This window comes from Mastigoproctus giganteus, chromosome 7, assembly GCF_048544385.1.
Source record: "Mastigoproctus giganteus isolate SK-2022 chromosome 7, ASM4854438v1, whole genome shotgun sequence".
NCBI classification, from domain to species: domain Eukaryota; kingdom Metazoa; phylum Arthropoda; class Arachnida; order Uropygi; family Thelyphonidae; genus Mastigoproctus; species Mastigoproctus giganteus.
In genome coordinates this window covers 12,347,639-12,364,147 of record NC_143581.1, presented here as the reverse complement: position 1 = coordinate 12,364,147, position 16,509 = coordinate 12,347,639, and the positions used below count along the sequence as shown (strand labels likewise).

Genomic DNA, 16,509 nt, shown 5'->3' with positions numbered 1-16,509 from the left:
GTTTTAGGTTAAACGTCTGTGTTTAGTCCAAAGAACTGAGGTCAGGAGGCCTCAGTAAATTGTTTGTAATTTGGTGTTTTCTTCGGTCGGTTTTCTGTTTGCTGGATTAACAAATTATATTTTGAGAGGAGACGACAATCCTCCCAGACAGTTGGAAGGATTGTCGTCCTCCTCACACTGAGAGGAAAAGACCTGAGTTCGAATCCCGTTGATGGCGGGAGGAATTTTTATGGATCTTTTTCACAACATGGCTGAGTTAGTTGGTCTCAGGTGAGGGCAGCATGGATTTTCTCCCGGAAACTCGGGGTTTTCGTCCAGAAAACAGAAAATCGACCTCAGGAGACAAGTAATTTACAGACAACATGCACCGATCAACATGACCTTAGCCGCCGATACTGCTAAAACCAACAACAACAACAACCTAGGAGTTGTTGTTGATTATTATCGCCTGTCCTTCGTCACCTTAAATCATCTTAAGATGATAAATTTTATGAGTTTTATCACACCATGATGGAGTTAGTCGGACTTGTGCGACAATTTCATGATTTTTTCTCCAGAAACTCATCAAGCAAAACAGGTAAGTTAGACACAGAATATACACAATTTACGGTTAATACTCACGCTTGGTAGCCTTAGTTGCCTTAGCGTAAAAACAAAGCAACAAACAACTTCTTGAAACATTCTGATTTCGACAACAACCTTTCAAGATTTTAGGTACTACAGCTAAGACTAAAAATCAAAAGTTATTGCCTGGTGGATGACATGAGACACATATCTCAAGGAGTCCGAAAGCCCTTTGATATCCAGAAGCCTCTCTGCATAAAAATCTTGGAAGCCCATTAAAGATCATATATTTTATAGCGAAAGAAGTCCAGCTGAGGACAAAAGAAAAGTCACAAAAGGTCTTTAATGAAATAGAATGCAACTCAGTCTTTGAGAAGAGTTGATCTCTTTACAAACAGGGTTTAAATTTTGATTAGTTCTTGTGGCAATAATTTCTGAATCGTCATTGTCAACTTGGTCGAGTGAGTTGCTCTAGTTAATGATGATATGCGGATGGAAAAGATTGGCAGCATGAAATCAGGGCATAGTAGGCGCCAAAACAGATACACTGCTCCAAATTGCTCCACTTGGAACAAAAGGATAAATTTACCTTAAACTTTGCGTGCATAATTGTGGCATTTATGGACATAAACGAGAATGTCAAACTGATTGGCGCAATAGAATGTCTATACGTGCACGTCACCCCCCCCCCCGACGTGAATCTGAAAGTTCTATAAAAACAGAACAGACGTAAGCGTTAGAAAAGTGTGCCGTTCCTTGAACCCTCATAAATCAAAGTTATGTACAGCTTACTGACTACGAAATGCAGTTGGATCGTTAGTTGTTGTCAACAATGGCCATAGAGAGGTACGTTGGCACATCGCCAGGTGCCATCAGGAGAACGTCAGAATTGGAGGATCGACGGAGCCACCATCTAGCAAGAAGAAAAGATCTACCATAATCTGCCAGATTTGCAACATCCTAACGTATCCCTGTCTGTGCCTACATCTAACAAGCAAAGGACTTCCCATACCTGAATTCCATGAACTATATCACCAGATTTGAAAGTTAAGCACATTTTCCACCAGTGTTTTTACAAAATCCAACAAATCCGGATTATTTGTTTACTTTCTGGTCACCAAGTATCATTTGGTCATTGGATTTAATATCTTTCCACTTTCGTCCTGCGTTTGATTACACAGTGTCTCCTTGTTCATTATAAAGTGTCTTAGTTCTTTCATTGATGAAATTTTTCTCTTCGTCTTGTAAGGTTTTGGTATGTCAGTACTTCCAAATCTGTGGAGTGCACAGAAAATCTAGCCTAGTCGATGGTTCCTGATGTCAATACATCTTTCCCGTTTAGACTAATCGCAACCATATATTTCTCTTTAACATCAAAAATGTTCTACCCTCTGTGACATCCTCTATGATAGTACACCCCGGATTCATTAGGCTATAAAAAGAAAGTCAACAGTTGCTATCTCTCTGAATACCACCAACTAAACCTACTATTTAAGGAGAAGCAGAAATGGTAATTTCAAATCTATCTTTACTAAGACTACTACTCCTTCATGGTATTTTACATACCACTGGCCAAAAAAAATGCGAACCTTTATATTAAGACAGTCACAGACAGAAGAAATGTTAATAAATGCAAATAGATGCAAAGAAAATTGTGGCCTGGGGTGATGACGTGTTGCCTCGTTAAGTAAAGATTGCACAGTCTGTTCAACAGCAGTAATCTGAAGCCAGAATGAGGAAAAGCATGATCTATCAAGCTTTGAAAAAGGTCTTTATTGGGTGTACGTTTAACAGGAGTCAAGATTCAAGAAACGAAAGATATAACTCGTTTCTCAAAAGCATCCGTCTAAAAGTTTTTAATCGCAGAAAACAAGCAAGATTTCCACATATCAAAAGTTTACGTAAATGTAGTAGAAAAACAATACTAGCCATCGTACTCTAAGGGTGATTGTATGGAAAATAGGACATTCAGTGTGCAACGAATATCACCTGAATTCAACCAAGCCCAGAACTGCCATATTTCAACTACTTGTACCAAGCCCAAGGAATTGAAGAAATTGTGTATTGGCAGTAGCCTGCCTATTCGGAAGCCACTTTGTTTCAGAGAAAAAAAACAAACTGAAAAATCCGCTTGCAATGGTGGTGTTAAAACTTCGTGATTAGACAGTGGAACAATGGAAGAAAGTCATGTAGTCAGACAAATCACGATACACCATGTTTTATACTGATGGTAGGCAGAGATTGTGGCAAGAACCTCACGAAGCCATGGTTTGTTTCGTGACCCTACTTGCCTTGTTAAGACATAACCCTACTTGCCTTATTAAGACAATGCAAGCAGCTGGAGGTGGTATCATGATATGGAGAATGTTTTGTTGGCATGGACTGGGTCTTCATACCGATGGAAGACCGAATGTTCAGGGAGTATCTGAATTTTTGTATCAGATCAAAGTGTAACATTGCACCCTACAATGTTACGTTTTTATCCCGGACGTATGGCTACTTTATGGAGGACAATGCAACAGCGCATCGTGCTAGAATTGTGAGAAGAATCAAGAATGGTTCGGAGAACATGACGCGGATTTCCACCATCTTCCCTGGCCCTACCTGAACTCAATCCTATTGAGGATGTGGAGGATATAGTGGAGAGAGCTATTTTTTTGGTTAGTGGGTATAACTTCTCTCCTCTGTTCTTCTCTGCGGTGCACATCAATATTAAGTTTAACCTCCATGAACATCAATACATAGAAATACACAGTGATAAAGCGACTAGCTTAGAGTTAGAGGGTTGAAAAGGTTGGATTAGTGCCAATTCGCCAATAAGAGCTTTAGTAGACCCAGGTTGGAAAACGTGCCTGAGACGGGCACCAGGAAGCAGCTGCCCAGGTGTGACTGCTTCCTGGTGGTGAGTTGGCCTGAATATAATGTTCAGGCCACCTGTAATATTCATATAGTACATGTTCGAGTATAATACTAGGTGGATTTGGACGAGAGTCTTGGGGCCACCATAAAACAGGAACAAAGATGAAGATGATGAAGTTGAAAAGGTCGCCAATGATGAACATTGAGCCAGGTTTCTGCCACTTGAGCTGGGCAGCAGTAGTAAGGGGCTGAGAAACGAAAGTCAATAAAGAGCTCATCGTATCCAACTCTAGTAGTTAACACAGTAGTTACTACAACTGTCCTTCCATACCTTGTGGAAATGACTTTGGTTCAAATCCCTATCGATGGCAAGAAATTTTATTGTCTTTTTGCACAGGCTTTCGTTGGTAGCACAACATAAAATCACCATCCTACTTACACCCAGTGGAAAAAGCCGAATTGAAATCCATCAAGGAACCTTTCTGGACTTTTTTTTTTTCACTTCCTCGTGGGGCCAGTCCGCCTTAGGCGTGGACAGCAAGGTTTTCCACCCCACAAATTCGGGTTTATTGTCCAGAAAAACAGGCAGGTCGATCAGTGAACACATGCAACTTATGGATGTAATATACATGAGCAGATGAGAGCGTGAGTGGTTCTAATGTAACATGTTTTTTTAACAGCTGTATTAAGAGTAATACACTGGTGTGCAAAATTTAAGGACCAGTCAGGTTTTCACCTGTAGCTTCTCATAGAAGTGGCCTGGATATGGGAAAAGCATACCAAAGGAACCTCGTGAGATACAGAAATGATGAAGGAAACAACACCGACACACCAACGGAAACAAAACGGTACATAGAGACTTTATTTAAAAATGGCAACATAGCACTGGCTGCCATGATACAGATGCATTACTGCCAAAGATAAAACAAAGGGAAGAGGTGGTCCTCAGTTGGAGATATGGCCACCCCTAATGTCGATGCAGTCTTTGCACCGCCTGTCCATACTTATAACAATGTTGTTGATATGTTCTTGCGGTAGCATCATCCATTCCTTTGTCAACGCCATCTTCAGCTGGTGAACATTTTTTGGTGGGTGTGGACTTGCCGCTAGGCCTCTCCCCAGAGCGTCCCATATGTGTTCGATGGGATTTAGATCGACCGAAACGGGCAGGCCAATCAATACGAACAATGTCCTCACTTTCAAAAAGTATATCAACAGTCAGCTGCAGTGCGATGGGGTGTGTCGTTATCATCCATAAACACGAATTCGGGGCCAATGGCACCTCGGAACAGATGCACATGGGGATGGATTACCTCAGTACAGTAGCATGTACCGCCTTCCAGTATCTGGAGTTGTGTACGTCCATCCAAGATAACGCCTTCCCAGACGAGAACACCTCGACCGCCATATCGATCCCTTTCAGTGATGTTTGCAGGGTGATACCGTGTGTCAACCTCTCGCCAGATTAGCTGACGTCCAGAATCACTGCTGAGACTGAATCTACTCTCAGTAAAGAGTACCTTAAGTAAAGATTTTGTGGTTGTAACCTTTAGAAATAGTGTTGGTTCTTAAGTTTTGCACACTAGTGTAGTAATAGTATTCGCCATATAGTGCAAGGAAGCCACAAGCTTTTTCTGGGGAAACATTTTTTAAAAATATACTAGTTGATTATTTTATACCAGAATGTTAAGAGAAAGTACTAGGGATCAGAATATTCTTGACTTCATCATTACTAACGAATCAGATGACATCACAGGGCTTAAAGTACAGGAACCATTCTCAGGAATGATCACTCAATCGTCATTTGGAAGATGCAGAAAGAAAGATGTAGTAGTTAAAGGTAAAGGCACGAGTTTTGACTTCAGAACAGGAGATGTTGACAGTTTAAGGCGCTATGTGGCATCTATGAATTGGGTGGATTGCCGAAGAATGGCGAATATATTTGAACTATGAAATACTTTTAAAGAAAAAATCACAGAAGCCATGAACGCATACATACCATTAAGAAAGTACTGCAGGAGGAGGATGTCGAAATGGATGACTGAGGAACTAACCGATCAAATAGAGCAGAAAACTATAGCATGGGATAGTTACAGAGCGACGAAAGGTACTGAAGCCTACAACAGGTACGAGTTGGCCTGTAATAGTACCACAAATAAGGTCAGGGAGGCCAAGGCTGCGCACGAGAAAGCATTGGCTAAGAGAGCAAAAACTGGGGATAAGGAATTTTTAATGTACGTAAATACAACAAAGAGGAAAGCTAATCAGATCGGACCCTTGTGAACTGGGTGTGGGAAAGTCTTAGACAACCCAGCTAATATTGCGGATGAATTGAAGAGGTACTTTGCATCGGTCTTTACTGAGGAGACTCTTTATGCTGAGAAGAGGTTGTGCGAGTGAGGTTGAATAATTACAGATGACTGTTTATTAGAAAGGCTTTTGAGCATAAAGGCAAGTAAGGCTTCCGGAGTTGATAACATACACAGGTAATTTTTAGGGAGACCGTCAGGAAGTGTATTGCACTATTGAGGTTAATTATGAGGGCATCTTTGGACTCGGGAGAGATTGCTTTGAATTGGAGAAGTGCCAACGTATCGCCAATACATAAAGGCGGTTCTAAGAGTAAAATTGATAACTACAGACTGGTTAGTCTAACTCAGTGGTAGGGAAAATCTTAGAGGCAATGATTAAGAGTGCAATCTAGGGACATTTGGATAGATATGGCATTCTGAAGGACACAGAAACCTGGTTTTGTTAGGGAAAAACCATGCTTAACTAACTTAGTAAGCTATTTTGACACAGTTACTCATTAGCTGGATGTAGAGAACAATTTCAACATAGTTTATTTGGATTTTAGAAAGAATTTGACTCTGTCCCTCATGAGAGATTACTGTATAAGCTGTAACACGTTGGGATTACTGTAAAGATTTTAAGATGGATTGCTGGGTGGCTGCTTGGCAGAAGGCAGAGGGATGTGATTAATACATATTCTTCACGTTGGTGTCATGTCAGGAGTGGGGTTCCCCCACGGATCGGTTCTTGGACCGCTATTGTTTCTCATTTCATAAATGACATCGACAAAGGGATAGAAGTCGTGACAAAATTTGCAGTTGAGGTAATGATTTGTAGAGTCCTTAATGGTCAGTGCCACGCAGCGCTCCTTTAGGATGACTTGAATAGACTTTAAAGATGGTCAGAGAAGCATGTTTTAATGCACCTATATGCAATGTGTTACACTTGGGGAGGAATAGTAACCCCAAAATAAATTATACCGTTGGTGAGGTTGGATTAAAAAGTGGAAGAAAGGGGTCTGGGAGTTAGGATACAGGAATATATGAATAACAGTGTAAACAGGCAGCCAGGAAGGGCCATAGCATCCTATCGATGATTTATCAAAAAAAGTGGAGGAGAAATTGTTGAAGATAAACATAAGAAAAGCACCGGGGTGGATGGGATCTATCCAGTTATATTAAAGGAGGCGGCAAAGCAACTAAGCAAACCCTTAGCCATAATAATGTGAGCATCCTTGGATTCAGGGGAGGTTCCCAGGGACAGGAGATGTGCAAATGTATCCCCAATGCACAAATGAGGATCGCAGGGTGACACGAGTAATTACAGACCAGTTAGTTTAACTTCTGTTCCGGGTAAAATAATGGAGTCACTGGTTAAAGATGCATTGCAGGATCATCTAGACAAGACCGCAGCAATAATTCAGACACAGCATGGATTTGTTAAGGGAAAGTCTTGTCTGACAAATTTAATAGGATATTATGATGTGGTTACAAAGGAACTGGATGCAAAAAATAATTTTGATATCATATATTTGGATTTCAGGAATGCTTTTGACACTGTTGCGCATGGAAGACTATTGTACAAATTGGAGCAGAATGGTATTAAGGGTAAGTTGCTACAATGGATAAAAGGATGGTTAAGTGGGAGAAGACAGAGGGTGGTAATCAATGGGTGCTGCTCTTCGTGGACTAATGTTATTAGTGGAGTCCCACAGGGTTCGGTGTTGGGTCCACTGTTGTTTTGTATATTTATCAATGATATTGATGAAGGTATATCAGGCTTAATGTCGAAGTTTGCAGATGATACAAAGGTTGGCAGGGTTGTTAATGACAGTAATGGCAGTGTACTCCTGCAACAGGATCTGGATAATTTGGGCAGATGGGCTAAGAAGTGGCAATTGAAGTTTAACCTTGACAAATGCAAAGTACTGCATATGGGTAGAAGTATCCCCAGAGAAACGTACCGACTGTGTGGAACTACACTTAAGATGGTAGAAAATGAAAAAGACCGGGAGTAATTTTGCAGGCAGATATGAAGTTTTCTGAGCAATGCAGACAGACTGCCAGGGCAGGTCATGGGGTTTTGTCAATGATATATAGGAATTTTGCTAGCAGCGAAAAGGAGGTGATTATCCCTCTGTATAAGGCAATGGTCAGGCCACGCCTTGAGTACTGCGTATAGGTCTGGAGGCCTCATTTTAGGAAGGATGTAGATTTACTTGAGCGTGTACAGAGAAGGGCAACAAGATTGGTGAGGGGAATGAAGGGATCCTTATACAGAGGGATAATCACCTCCTTTTCCCTGCTAGCAAAATTGCAGTGGCTGGAGACTAGGCACCTGCGCGCTGATCTGATTGAGGTGTATAAGGCCTTGAATGGGTTGAGCACGCTGAATTCTGATTGGATCCTTCCACTTGTTCAGATTACGAACCTAAGGGGGCATAAATTCAAATTAAAAAAGACAGATGTAGAATAGATGTGCGAAAATTTGCCTTTAGCCAGCGGGTGGTTAATTGCTGGAACAAACTTCCATCTGTCGTTGTGGAAGTTGATAGGTTGAATAAATTTAAGCTGGAACTGGACAGGCATTTGGAGGGAATGGTGTGATTTTTTTTTTTTTTTTTTTTTTTTTTTTGGCTGATGCTTTCTTGCATCACATGCCACTACTACTATTACCCTGTAGAGATAGGGAGGTCATAATCATACTGTATAAGGCTGTTGTAAGACCACATTTGGAACACAATGTTCAAGTATGGAGACCTCATCTGTAAAAAGACATTGCGCTTCTTGAAGGGGTTCAAAGGCGGGTAACTCGAATGGTGAAATCGTCAAATGGACAACTACAAGGAAAGATTCAGATTATAAGAGTTTCCTTCCCAAGTAGTTCAATCGATCCTGGGCAGATCGAAGTCACCCATAATAAGACATTCGCGCCTGCCTGTCTGCCTGCCTGCCCATTCCATCCGCATGTAGAGACTCTCGTCATACTCTTCACAATCTTCCGCTCTTTAGATTACTCCCACTCTCATTATACCTTTGCTTCCAACTAACTCACTCCACACAGATTCCATGCTGCTTTTGATAAAAAGCATGACCCTCCATCCCTTCTGTCTTCCGATCTTTTCTAAATACATTATACATACCAGATTATAACTGGTCATTCCCAATTACTAGGGGGTACCACGTTTCTGTTAACACCGCGTTTCTGTTATCCCTATTATGTCAGCATTACTTGTCATAACTAGAAGTTCAATTTCAGCCGTTTTATTGACAACACTCCCAACATTGCTGTCTACACAGTTAAGACTTGAGGTTGCCACAGACATTCTCTCAGATAGGCCAGACAAGCTGTACTTGCTACCTGGGAGTCTAAAACGCTGATGGAACTGATATTCGGGTGACACTCAAGTCAAGTGTACCCAATTTCGGCGAGGTCCGGGCGGTCTGTGACAGCCAAATCCTTTGCCTGCACCTTCACGATGGTGGGACTGTTAGTAATCCTGGGTATAACCTCCATGCACAAGCACATGGTGGGTGACCACCCAGGAGAAAACCAACGTAGGCAGGGGTCGAGGTGTGGCGCCCACACCACATGGAGGAATGCCGCCCCTCTGTGTTATCAGGCAGTACTAGGTGGTAGATGACTCTCATCAACCGGTGCAATACCACTTTGCTTATTGGAGGCTTGAAGTGGTGGAACCCATGTTTAGTCTCCAGAGCTAAGTTCCGGTCAACCATTCCCATCTCTTTCATCATGCAACATGATTGATGACTTTTGAGGTTATGATGAACATCGTGGTGAGATCCAATCTTCCTTACATTTCGAGGGTACAGCTCTAAAACGGTGTTCGCAGGCCGGCCGCTAGTTTGTACACCAACCGAACCTATTGGTAACTCTCTAGGAGGCTTCCAGATCAGCTAGTGTATAATCTTGCCACCTCTACTCTGCCAGATAGTGACTGGAGCGAATCCGAGTAGTGTGTATGCGGGAGGGGGGGGGGCATTCTTGAGGACACGTTATGTCAAGGATCTGTGTATATTCTTATCATGTGCATGCCATATCCACAAATTTCATTACTTCATACAGCATGTCCCACTCACTTTTTCTTACTATTCATTACACCACAAATTGTCAAACTAATAGAGTAAGCTTATCTGCAAAAAGATTTAAACCTCCCAAACACTTCCTAATTCATTTCACAAATATACGTGGTCTGAATTCTATTCTCAATGAAGTCCATTTCCACTTGCAGTCTGCCAAATTCCATGTACTTTTCCAGACAGAATCTCAGTTATCAGTTGATTCAACTACTGCTCATCTCAGTTGCCCAAATTATTCGCTGCATGATTCCTTTCGCCTCAAAGGTGGTACTTGTGCATATGTCCGTTCCGATATTCCTTGTCAGAGACTTGGTAATTTGCAATCTCCTCTTTTCGATCTTCTCTGGCTTAAAATCTCTCTACCTCAGTGTGTCAAATTTTAGAGACTTGGTAATTTGGAATCTCCTCTTTTCGATATTCTTTGGCTTAAAATCTCTCTACCTCAGTGTGTCAAATTCATCTGTTGTCTCTACCGTTCTTCCAACTCCACTAATCACTTGGAGCTCTTTGACTTCTTCTCTTTGCAACTTGACTTTCTCCAGTCCAACTTTCCTAACAGTCAAGTAATTTTCCTTGGTGATTTTAATGTTCACAACTCCAGCTGGCTTCCATTTTCTAGTCACACCGACCCAGCTTGTCGAGATGCTGAGGCTTTTGCAATTTCTAATGACCTTGCACAGATAATTCATTTACCTACAAGAATACCGGACAGTCCTAACCATACAGCCAACACGCTTGATCTTTTTCTCACAAACAACCCTTCTAAGTACACGGTCGAAGTGAGAGGTCCTTTAGGCACTTCAGATCACAACTTGGTGATTGTCTCTTCTCCAATGGAGCCTTTATATCATGGCTATTCCCAACCTCGTATTGTTTGGCATTAAAAGAATGCAGAATGGGATGATCTGCGAGATTTCTTTTGGTTGGTCGGATTACTGTTTCAAAACATCTGATGTCAACGTTTGCTCAGATCGTGTCAGTGAAAATTATTCTTGCAGGAATGGAATCCTTTATCCCACACTCCACTTTAAAACCTCGTCCTTTATCTATACCTTGGTTTTCCATTAAATGTGCTAGGGCTGTTCAAGAGAAGAATGTTGCATATCGTAATTGCCTTGTTTCTAATTCTTCAGTGTCATTTTCTGTTTATACCAAAGCTCGCAACAATTGTAAAGCAATTATAAATCCGCCCAAACTAGAGTTTGAACAGGCTAAGAGTAGAAAACTTGCTTCTTGCCCTAATGGTAGCCCAGCATTCTGGTCTCTTGCCAAAGCTATTGGCCGCAACTTTTGCCCATCTCTGCTCCCACCTCTGTCCAAACCAGATGTTTCTGTTGTCACTTCAGCCATGGATGACCTGTTAGCTTCACATTTTACTTCCAACTCGTGTATTAATGATCTTGGTAAAACACTTCCCACCATTCCCAACACGCTCCATTCAATGCCTCCTGTGGTCTTCCATCAAAAAGGATGTCAGGAGGATTTTGACGAATCTTGATATGAAGAAAGCTCCAGGTCCCAATGGTATTTCTCCACTCGTTCTCAAAACCTGTGCTCCTGAACTTATTCCTGTTCTTTGCCGCCTTATTACACTTTCTTATTCCAAAGGTGTTTTTCCTTCTTCTTCTGCTTGAAAATTTGCTCACATCCAGCCAGTTCCTAAAAAGGGTGACAAATCTCTCCCATCCAATTATCGTCCCATTGCAATTACTTCTACTCTTTCTAAAGTAATGGAGAAATCAATTAACCGCCAACTCTTAAATTACCTAGAAACCTTCCGTCTGATCAACGATCGCCAGTTTGGATTCCGTCAGTGTCGATCCACTGGTGATATTCTGGTTTATGTTACTCATTTATGGACTAATTCCATGGATAAGTTCGGTGAAACACAACCAGTTGCTCTTGACATCTCAAAGGCTTTTGATCGTGTTTGGCATAAAGGTCTTCTAAACAAGCTTCCATCTTATGGTTTGCCAACTGTTTTTGTAATTAGTTATCCAGTTTTCTCTCTGATCGCTCACTGAGAGTGATGGTAGATGGCTCTGTGTCTTCTAACTTCGCCACTAATGCCCACTGTTTTCGTCTTTTATATTAATGACCTTCTTCCATTGACTGGAAATCCTATCCATAGTTTTGCCGATGATAGCACATTGCATTTCACTTTCCATTTTGAGAAACCTTGCCCTGCTCAATTAGCTTCAATTAGCCCTGCTTGCCCTGCTCAATTAGCTTCAAGTTTTCGAAAATCTGCTACCAATTCCTTAAATACCAATCTCCAGGTAATTCTCCAGTGGGGCAAAGACAACTTAGTTGATTTCAAGTCTTGTCTTATATCTCGCAAAAAGGATTCTTCTGCTCCTATGCTTATTTTTGGTGACACTCCGATTTCTAGGTAAAATAATATATCTCTTTTGGGGATTACCCTGACTTCTAATCTCTCTTGGCACAGGCACATTACAAATATAGCTTTCTCTTCATCTAAAAAACTTGGTTTTCTCTTTCGTTCTCGGCGTTACTTTTCTTCCAAACAGCTGTTCACTCTGTACAAATCGCTAATCTGCCCTACCATGGAATATTGTTCCCACATCTGGGGTGGTGCCCCCAAAACCTCTCTCTCAGGCTTCTTAATTCCATTCAGAAGAGGGCAGTTAGGTTAAATAATGATTCATCTCTAACAGTCTCTCCACTCGCTGTCTCATAGACGTACTGTTTCTGTTGCATGCCTCTTCTACAGATATTTACCTGGGCACTGATATTCTGAATTGGCTTCTATAATTCCCTTTCTCTCTTTCAAAACAATCCGAACACGTGCGCCACCAGCCAACATCCATTTACTGTCCAACTTCAAACTCACAGAACCAATTTTTCATTTTCCTCGTTTATTCATTCAACTGCCGTTTTCTGGAACAACCTTCCTTCATATGTATTTCCTGAAAATTACAGTCTACAGAAGTTCAAGTCCAATGTCAACAAATATCTTATTTTGTCTTCTCAACCTCCAACCCAAGCACGGTACTAAGTACAAGCATTACTTTTACCCATATAAACAAATAAACGCGGATCTAAATTACCTGTATACATCAATGACGATGTATTGGCGAATTACCATACAAATCTGTTTATGCAGTTCATGGAATCCAGGTGTCGGAAATCCTTGACATGTCTCTCTCTTTTTTTTTTTTTTTTTTTTTTGCTGAGTGGCCACTTTAGGAGGTACACCTATCTCATACAGAATAGGTCCATGGACTCAAACATTGAGAAAATTGCTTCCTGTTCATGTTATAAATTAGATGGTTACTGATCTTTACTCAAAAGAGCTCGTTAGACTTCAATTCACATATGCTAAATGGGATTGAGATCGGCTAATTTAGAAAGGAGAGACATCATGCAGAGAGTTCACTCACGCATTTCTAGAACCACTTCTGCACAATTCTGGCCTTGTGATATGACATATTATCCTCTAAGAAGAATCCACTCAGCCAGGTGCGTTTTGCACCTGGTCAGAAGCAATTTCCAGATAATCTGTGGCATAAATGTTGCTCCATTGGTATCAAGGGAGGTGCCTGGTGTGCACTAAAAAACACACTCTCGCACCACTACACAGCCACAGCTGCCACCAGATGTATTGTTGACACCTGTCAGAACGAGTCTCTGGACTCATACTGATTTCGCCATATGCAGTCTGAGTAAAATAGCGATAACCAGGACTCGTCAGAGTAGGCAACGTTTTACCAGTTTCTCCACTCTCCAGCTGGTTGTTTGGATGTTGCTGTATGCACATCAGCAATTTAGGCTACATTGCGCTGTATATATAATATGTTTGCAAATTGCGTGTGGTCTGTGGTAGATTTGCTGTTTTACTCGATGAAAAACCCAGGTTTCCTTAAGAAAAAAACCATGCTACCCACCTCTGAGACCAACTAACTCAGCGACCTTGTGAAAAAGGCTCATAAAAGTTCCTCACGTCATCAACGAGACTCGAACTCGGGTATTTTCTACCCAGTATGAGGAGGATGGTGATCCTTCCAATTGTGCTACCCTCGAGGGCAGCACAGTTGGTTTTTCTGCTCAGAGTTGCCATTCAGCGTATTTGTATAAAATATGAATATCACTTCATTATAATGACCATATTATTAAAAAGATCAAAATTATTAAATCAACAGAAAAGTTATTCTAAACTAAGCACCGAACAGGACAGAAAGAAAACATTAACCGAGATATTTAAACACAAAAAAAAAAAAAAAAAAAAAAAAAACGATAAGACTATTGTAAAAACCTTTTTAAAATTCTTCCCAATAAATTTCCAGATGTCTTGAACTATACGAGCAAAAAAAGAAACAAACAGCATTTGAATTTCAAATAATTAGCAGAGCAAAGAAGCTCATACTCCATAGCATATTATGACAGTCATTTGGGTGTTTTCCGGATGAAAACATTCGAATTTCAGGAAGCGGGAAAAATCCATGCAATCAACTCCTGAGAACAAATAACTCGGTCATGGTGTGAAAACCCTCATAAAAGTTATATATATATATAAATTTGTTTACTACGGAGTAAGACATCTTTTTGGCCCCGCTCACTAATTAAGTTTTATTTTTCAAATTTTAACGTAATTTCAAATTCTGCAATTCTCTGAGCTTATCATAAACGCATACCAGACCGCACTATGAATTGTGTGGATGGAATCTGCCATGATTGATTATTAAATAAATCAATAAAATATCATCAACACATGCGCACTTTACAACTTTTCAAATTTGTCACATATCAACTATTATATAATGAAATGTTCTAAGCATTTTAATTAATATATATGCTATAAAAAATTTTTCAATTTTCAGTTTAGTTCATTAAGTAGTTTATCCATTTATAATCGGAGCAACATGGCCTTAGGCGCTGATGCTCCTAAAACACCCTAATACAACGACAACCATCTATAATACAAATCTTAGGAAAGTTTGTGACTTATCCTGAGTTCGCCTCTAATACAAATAGTAGCACACGTAGTACAAATAATACAAGTAGTTCATACAAATCTTAGAAAAGACTTGTGAGTTATCCTCAGTTCGCTTTTAATACGAGAGAACGGCCATTTCCCCTTTCCCTGATATTAAGGGCATCCTCTCTTAAAGTGATTATCATCCTGTACAAGCAATTATTACTTCCTGTCTGTGCTGGGATTTGGCCTCGTTTGTAATCATATCACTTTCTCTCACTCACAGACTTCAGTGTATTCAAATTACATTTAAATGGCCGTCTTTTGTAATCATTCTAGATATTCATTTCTTTGTGTGTTCTAGGAGAATCTATCATAACGCTCTTTTTATTTAAATGTTACCAATTCCAGTATTCTTGACTGTATTTATTTAGTAGTTAATCTCTTGTTCTATTTCTTAGGCGCATTCCCAAATGTGTAAGGCGCATATTGCCTTCCCAATGTCCGTCTGTCGGGCTGCATGCAACAACTCAACCACAATGGGCAGATTTTCATAAGATTTTACACTTTCCAAATTTTATATTTAATTCTGATTATTGTATTTATAAACTGAATATATATAAATCCACCTCATTTACGTGAGGGATTGTTACGGATCTGTTTCATAACGTGACTGAGTTAGTTTGTCTCAGTCGATGGTAGCATGGTTTTTTTCTCCCGGAAAATCTGTACCTTCTGGTGAGAGTAGAAAATTTTTAGCAAAGGACATCACAATTTGAATACTGCGCAATCTCCCTTTAGTTACCCTTGAAATTAATGACCATTACAAATAACTGCCATTTTTATTTATTGTTTTTCGTTTTGTTTTACAAGTGAACCTAAATAGCACGAGCATTGTTTTGAACCTGATCTTTAGCCAAACTGGCACAGTTTCTCGTCAGTAAACACTGCAAATAAAGTTATGTCGCATCCTCTAATGTCGCTGGATGATGTCACGCGCTCTTGATACTGTTGGCAACCCTCTATCTCTCCGTTAACTGTTTGATTCAGACACTTGAAATCAAAGATTGAAAACGAACAAAGAGATATAACACTTGATAACACTGGCCAACGTGATTTTTACCTCCACTGATATATCAGTTGTTTGCCCTCAATTTTTAAAGGCTGATTCCAAAAATAATTTAAAAATTTCATATTGCGTCACAGTTTCTACATATACAGGTTTTTGCATTTACAAACGAGCTATTACCTGCAAATAATAATGTTTCCATGTGCCCATAGACGACAGTAGGATTGGGGAGGATTAACATGTTCAAACCTGTCTATCTGCCTCCCACCTATCTCTTCCAGTAACGGTTTAAGCAAAAGCAAAGGAAGTGCCTAAAACACCCTAATCATTTCTGTGTTGGCTTACAACAAAAATTGCAAGATTGGTAATCAGAACAAAACTTAGTCTTCAAATATGTGCTGTATTAGGTGCACCACAAATCTGAGTCGTTGTTGTCATAGGGTTTTAGGAGCATCAGGACTAAGGCTATATTGCTCCGTATATACTGTCTGTAAACTGAGCGCGTTCTGTGATCGATTTTGTGTTTGCTGGATGAAAAACCCGAGTGAAAAAAACCATGCTACCCTCGCTTCAGATCAACTAACTCAGCCACGTTGTGGAAAAAAACCCATAAAAATTCCCCACGTCATCGACGGGAGTCGAACTTAAGTCTTTTCCACCCGGTGTGGTGGGGAGGATGGCGATTATAC

The 16,509-nt window shown here is 40.4% G+C and overlaps 1 protein-coding gene across 2 annotated transcripts in view; it reads left to right on the top strand.

Moving 5' to 3' along the window:
* Positions 1–16,509, top strand: part of LOC150082524 (junctophilin-1-like) — an 82,904-nt gene that overhangs the window by 39,788 nt on the left and 26,607 nt on the right. The gene's annotated exons all lie outside the window — the stretch shown is intronic.